General features: G+C 40.9%; 1 long non-coding RNA gene across 1 annotated transcript; it reads right to left on the bottom strand.

Annotated features, from left to right (window-relative positions):
- Positions 1-693: 693 nt before the first annotated feature.
- LOC122461065 lies at positions 694-1,750 on the bottom strand. The gene is made up of 3 exons (XR_006282767.1): positions 1,615-1,750; positions 1,481-1,569; positions 694-822 (listed from the first exon to the last, which is right to left on the bottom strand). It is a non-coding gene; the product is annotated as an uncharacterized LOC122461065 (long non-coding RNA).
- Between the last annotated feature and the right edge of the window lie 4,713 nt (positions 1,751-6,463).

The raw sequence follows: 6,463 nt of genomic DNA, 5'->3' as shown, positions 1-6,463 counted from the left end.
TTACATATTGGCTAAGAAGAGCCTTACAAGAGATAAAAACATTTCAGAGAAATATCATTTCACTGTAATGGTGCAAAATGAACTCTATCTTGCAATTTACAGTCTGCAGCCAGAGTCACCAAATGCTAATGACCAGCCTCTAAAAGTGCTGAAATCAGGAATGTGAGGAAGAGAGAGATAAATTTTGGAGACAAGAAGAAATTTTCATAACTTACAAGACTCTTATTGCTCTTATTTTAATATTAAAAACATGGAAAGGAGCAGGTTAGAGTGAAAATGAACCTCTCTGAATAAGTGTGTTGCATTCCAATTCAGCTCTCAGGGCAGAAAAGCATTCTGTTAACATATATCTCCAAAGGGCTGGGACAGAGAGAAACGTGAATGGCACTACGTGCTCCTTCATATTCCTCATTGACACAACACTTCTCCTGTGAGTTCTATGAAGACACCTTCCTCAGCAAGTTAGTATTTTCAGACATTTTCCACTGTTGGTCTAGAATGGACGCATTTGTCTTTCCCCTTCCTTGCCCTCCTATGAATTTGGGGCCGGAATTTCAAAAGCACCCAAATGGCTAAGGAGCACAAGTTGAAAGTCAAAGTGACTTGTGCTTCCTAAGTCACTCGAGACCTATTAAAAAGCACACTGTGACCTTTTGGAGTCACCCAGACTGGTAAGAGGTTCTGTCACTGCCAGCCCTGTAACCTCAGGTTCTTTGGTGCCATGTGACTATGGTTCATAACCTGCAAATGCAGGAAATCTGCACTCAGTTATCAGTTCCTTTTTGGCGCATGCATTCCATGGTTTGCACAACAGAGATCTGCCTGAGGTAAAAATAAAAAGCATATTGAGTAGAAAAATCACAGCTTGCAAGATGAAATAGTAAAGGGGAAGCAAACACATACAAGTTACACAGTAAATAAACAAAACAAAATCTCAGGTTTCATACCTCTATATTAGATAAAATCCCTTTTCTAATAGAAGTTACCTATTGTCTTTGAACAGTTTCCAACCTACCCCCTAGCGCAACGGGGAACCAACATTGATGGACAGCTTCCCAGCTGGCCTGCGTACAGGCTTTCTCTCAATTTCTAGATGAACATTTCCGTTTCAAGCCTCCTTTTTTAAAGGCAAATTTTTCTCTCTCCTCACCCCACCTTGGCATAGTGACTCATGGTTATTCAGGGTGGGGGAATTCCCAGTCGTCTCAGTATCCTTCCATTAATTCTAATGATCCATCATTATAGTTTGCACAAAGGATTATTACTTGATTCTGATTTTGTGTAAATACCTGGTTTGTGAGGGGCCTTTCCCTGTCTGATCACTCACCACCCTGATGTGAGAGAGAGCCAAAATTTATGAGCCCAGTTCTCTGTATGCACAAATACATACATTCATAACCATAGCCTGTATACATATCTCATAATGATTACGTTATGAAAGCTTGCAACATTTTAAAAAGACCTTGCTACATATACTTACATAGTACAACAAAGCAGTACACAATCAGTTGGTCCAGTTGCTCATTTTTGGGGTCTAAACATTCTGTTCTTCTCTTAGGGTTTCAGAACCTTTGGTCCCAGTAAGAAAATGAAAAGAAAGTCAAATCTCATTACCTTTTGTTGCCATCTTTATAGGTGTAGGAACATCATGTTGTGCCAGCTATTAATTTATGCTGAAACTCCCTTCCCAGAGTTGCAATGTATAAATAATGTTAAAAAAAAAGAGTGCCTGAATATTTTCCCGATAGTGCTTCAGAATCAGAGCTGTGTTCTGCTTCTCAAGTCTGCACATTATTTATTATCTATTTAGCACATTAAAAATGATTCACTTTGTGGGGGCTGGATGGTTTCAGCACCACATCTGACTGGCATGTATTTTCTTTTCTATTTTGATGGCAGTCAAGGAAGAGGGAGGGGGGAAGATCCTTTTGAATCAATCCCCTTCTAACAGTGAATCAGGTTGCAGAGTAGCAGCCGTGTTAGTCTGTATTCGCAAAAAGGAAAAGGAGTACTTGTGGCACCTTAGAGACTAACAAATTTATTTGAGCATAAGCTTTCGTGAGCTACAGCTCACTTCATCGGATTCATCGGATGAAGTGAGCTGTAGCTCATGAAAGCTTATGCTCAAATAAATTTGTTAGTCTCTAAGGTGCCACAAGTACTCCGTTTTTTTTTAACAGTGAATCGTCATTATAATGCTCTGATGCCAGCTAAGGTGATTTTTTTTTTAATGTCCTCATTTATCTCTCTCATCCCTTCTTCTTGTTGGCCACAGAATAGTGGTCCTCAGACCCATGTTCAGGATGGCCAACTATTTTATTTTAGCAGTGTAGCCCCAAATGTCAGATTTTATTGAGTGTTTCATAATATTTGGTGTTTTTCTTAAAACTCAGCTGCTGGCATCATGCGTTTATATGAGATTTTGGCTTTCATTAAAAATATTAGCTCTCCGGGTTGAGAAAAGTTCAAAAATGTGAACTTCTTCCTCTGTTACTGCAGTCTACTGATGATATAAGCCCGAGTACACTGATCTACTACAGCTATTGGAGATTCTCCATCAAGCAGTAAAAGAGTTTGTTCAAATCAAATGCTAAGTGAATCAGTAGTGCCAAACCTGCAGAAAAACCTCACAGGGTTAGGTTGCATAAACTACCTGAATCCAGCCCTGCAGATTTGATTCAGCTCTACTCACAGCAGTGATAGAAAATGACAATCAGGAACTTTTTAAGTGGAAAACATGTAGCAAAATCCATTAGATGTTTGAGCGTTTTACTAGATTTACAAGACATTTCTGAAATGAACTAAAATAGCGTGAAGTCCAACAGCTCAAGGCGCTGCCAAGGCTTGTCATGCTTTGAATGGACTGCCTGAGAAGCCAAGACTGATTGTATGGAGTGTCTAAAAAGCACTTGTTGGGCACATCTCTGTGTTGCAGGGACCTTTTATTTTGGCCCACACTTATCTCCTCATATCCCATTGATGTTTAACTGTCTTCTCTTTGTCATGCCTTAGAGTCACAAAAATTCCCATGGTTTCCTGTCAGCCACACTATAAAGAAATTATAGCTGAAATTCAACTATCTGCTGACATTTTGAACACAGACATTTTGTCTGATGTGGCAGCTAGAATTGCAGAGCACTAAGAGAAGATGCAAAAGCTAAAAAAAATTAAAAATTCTCTCAATCATGCTCTAGATATGCAAAGAAAGTCTTGGAAGCCCTGTCACTTGGCACCTTAACCGAAGACTAGGCAAAACTGAAAATGATGATAGTCCTACATCTGCAGGGAAGGTAGCTGTGATCTAGTAGCACCGGGTGGGAAAGCAGGATCTGCCTTGGTTATGCTTCTGAGTCAGATGCTGACTTGAAGTGTGTCCTTGGGCAAATCACTTAACTTGCATTTCAAGATAGATGGTAGCTCAGAGAAACCCATACTATTTGGAAGTTTGGAGCCCAAACAAATCTTAACATGAATCTCTTGTCATCTCTCTCCAGATCTGACCCATTTGATCAGTGACCTATGCCTCCATACTTGTTTCCTCCGTTGCATCTATCACCTTTAAAAAAAATAAATTTCCCATGGGTCCCTTTAGTTTAAGCACCCGACATAGCATCTCCTATAGATGTAATTCCACGAACTCATCTAAAACACATTATGGCCCATCCTACATTATCTCTAAATTTCCTAGGACTTCAAGACACTGATCCCAAATTCTCCAGCCTTTCACCAACACTGCAAAAGGAAAGAGAAATTAGGAGGAATAGGATAAAGAGAAAAGAGACAGAAAATCTCTTCAACAGAGATTTCCAGTGACATGTAGGGCCAAAGAGATAACAAGATTCAGGAAGGCTATTCCAGATAGCAGGCACTGAAGGGATGAATTCTCCCACCCTAAGAACTGTGGGATTGCCAGAAGGGGCAGGGAGGCTAGTGCTAGGTGAGCAGAGAGGGGGTATGGGAGACCTTTTCTTAGTATTATAAACCTTAGTATTATAAACCTTACCAGTACCACCAAAGACTTCCTCTCTTGTTAATCAGAAACATTTCTTTCCAGAGAACAGGTACTTTGGCAAAATGAAGAACCTGGCACTGGAATCATTTCCAATATAAATAACTGTCTAGAAGTGCCACGATTTAAATGGAAAGCTGGGACTTTATCCAAAATCAATAAACTGCATCACCTTCAATTTTCCATAATCCAAAAATAAGCAAAGCAGCCAAAGAATGACATCTGTGTATCCCAGATGCAAGAAAAGCACATTTATATTTTATATAGATGTCTAAAGACAACCATAGCAATTATTAGCATTTTTCTCTCAGAGTAAACATAGGAGAAGGTGTCCCCTCGAAGAATGATAAAACTGGTGATCCAAAATGCTTGTGAAAAAGGGTATCTTTCATAAGTCTCTAGGTGGTGGGATAAGGGAGTGTAATTGTTGCAGAGCAAAGGGCCAGTGTACATAAATGGCTGACACTCTGTCTCCTGGCAACTGATGGCCTGGGACCTTCCCCCCTGCAAGGTGATAGCTAAAGGATTGGAAAACAAAGGAATCGGGTGACCTCCTGGCCTGGGAAAGGGACAAAGCCCAGAGGAGGAGGGGCTGGAGAGTGAGTCAGTTTGGGGCTGGCTGGGGACGTGGAGTGAAGTGTAGACATGGTTGTCTGGTTCACTGCCCTCCAAAATGGACCCAGCTGAGGGGTCCTGTTCTCTGTACCTACAAGCTCTGTTTTAGACCGTGTTCCTGTCATCTAATAAACCTCTGTTTTACTGGCTGGCTAAGAGTCACATCGGACTGCGAAGTTGGGGGCAGGACCCCGCCTGGGCCGACTCACTGTGGGAAGTGCACGGAGGGGCAGAGATGCTGAAGGCTCCAAGGTTAAACCCAGGAAGATGTGAGCCTTTTGCCCTGAAGACAGTCTGCTCACAGAGAGGAGACTTCACCAAAGTCCTGACTGGCTTCGTAGGGAGCAGTTCCAGAGCATCGCCCGGGGACTCCGTAACATATACACAGACATTTAAGGACATGATGTCTTCTCTGGACTCCGTACAATCATGCTCCTTGTGATAACACAGGGCACTTTGAGAAAACACTTTCTTTATGAGAGCAGTTATGCTATTTAAATAGTCTAATCCTCTGGATGCTACTTCCAGAATAAGGCTGAGTTTCTACAAGGCCAAATGGTGTTATCTTCATAGGTCTGAAGGTCCTTCATATAATATGGTACTGAGCTGAATGAACTGGGTAAGGACTTCTGGATTTGGCCTATGTAATACAAGTCATGCGAATGGCAATGGAAGACACACCATTCAGATCAGATCTAAAGCTTTATTTCATGTGTGAGACATCACACCAAGAAATCAAGAACGTCATTAAAAACAATACAGTTGTGAAGAAAGCCTGACTGACTGTGGTATAAATTTCTTCACCCAGAAACTCAATACCTACCAAAATAGATTGCTTAGTGGCTCTGTCCATGGGATGAAGAGACAGAGAAAACGCAGTTCGGCCATACAGATCATCTCATTCAGAATTAAAGACAGAGAAAATCATAGCCTACTTTGCAAACTAAGCTCCTGAGGCTTCCTACTGGGTTGGGGAAGGCAAGCATGTTTCATTTATGGAGAGTTCCATCTTTGTGAATTGACAGAAGTCGTCCCTTGGAAAAGGAGACTTTTTTTAAAGGGAATCTCAGTGCAACTCACAAAGTGCAGCCAAAATTTATTACAATCTTTCCTGAGGATGGTTTTCCTGAGCTAAACCTCCAGACAAGTGCTTGCCAGCAGGAACGCAAACCCTCCAAATTCCTCCTCTTTTCACTTCATGGGTGGTTCTATTTGTTTTAGATTTGCATTTAATGAAAGTTTCCCATGATTTATTTCCTAAAGTAATTAAGACAATAGCAGCAAGAGTGACAGAAGTTGACTCTCAAGGAAAAAACAAAACTGCCTTATATAACTTAGCTGAACCAGTTGCCTGAACTATACTTGATAAACAGCCTTTGCCCCTTTCTTCTCTGAAAATTTAGCAATCTTACTACAATTAACCATTAACATTTTACCTGCCATACAGCTGTGCTTTACTGCAACCAGCCTACAAAACCATGAAATGTATCACACATCTGAGTGAGGAAATAGTCTGCATGGTCACCTCAGCACACATTGCCCCCTCTTGAGGGGGCGTCATTCAAACAAACAGCAATTTCTCCTGGATGAATTAATTTTACCTATGCAAATCCTTAATTTTCATCCAAAGTAAGTCCTATGTGCATTTTACCCTGGTTTACTAAGAAAGATGTACTAGAAGGGACTTGTATTAATTTTACACTCTTCTGCCACCCCTCCCCCCGAGCACACAATCGTCTTGCTTAGCAAAAAAGCTCATTCCCCAGTTATCAGTGTCAATAGACAGAGTGAAAATATTTGTAAGGTTCTCTTATTTTGAATCAATTCGACGAATTGTGG

This window comes from Dermochelys coriacea, chromosome 7 (assembly GCF_009764565.3).
Source record: "Dermochelys coriacea isolate rDerCor1 chromosome 7, rDerCor1.pri.v4, whole genome shotgun sequence".
In the NCBI taxonomy this organism is placed as follows: domain Eukaryota; kingdom Metazoa; phylum Chordata; order Testudines; family Dermochelyidae; genus Dermochelys; species Dermochelys coriacea.
Note: the sequence above shows the minus strand (reverse complement) of the source record. Positions and strands in the feature narration are given on the sequence as shown.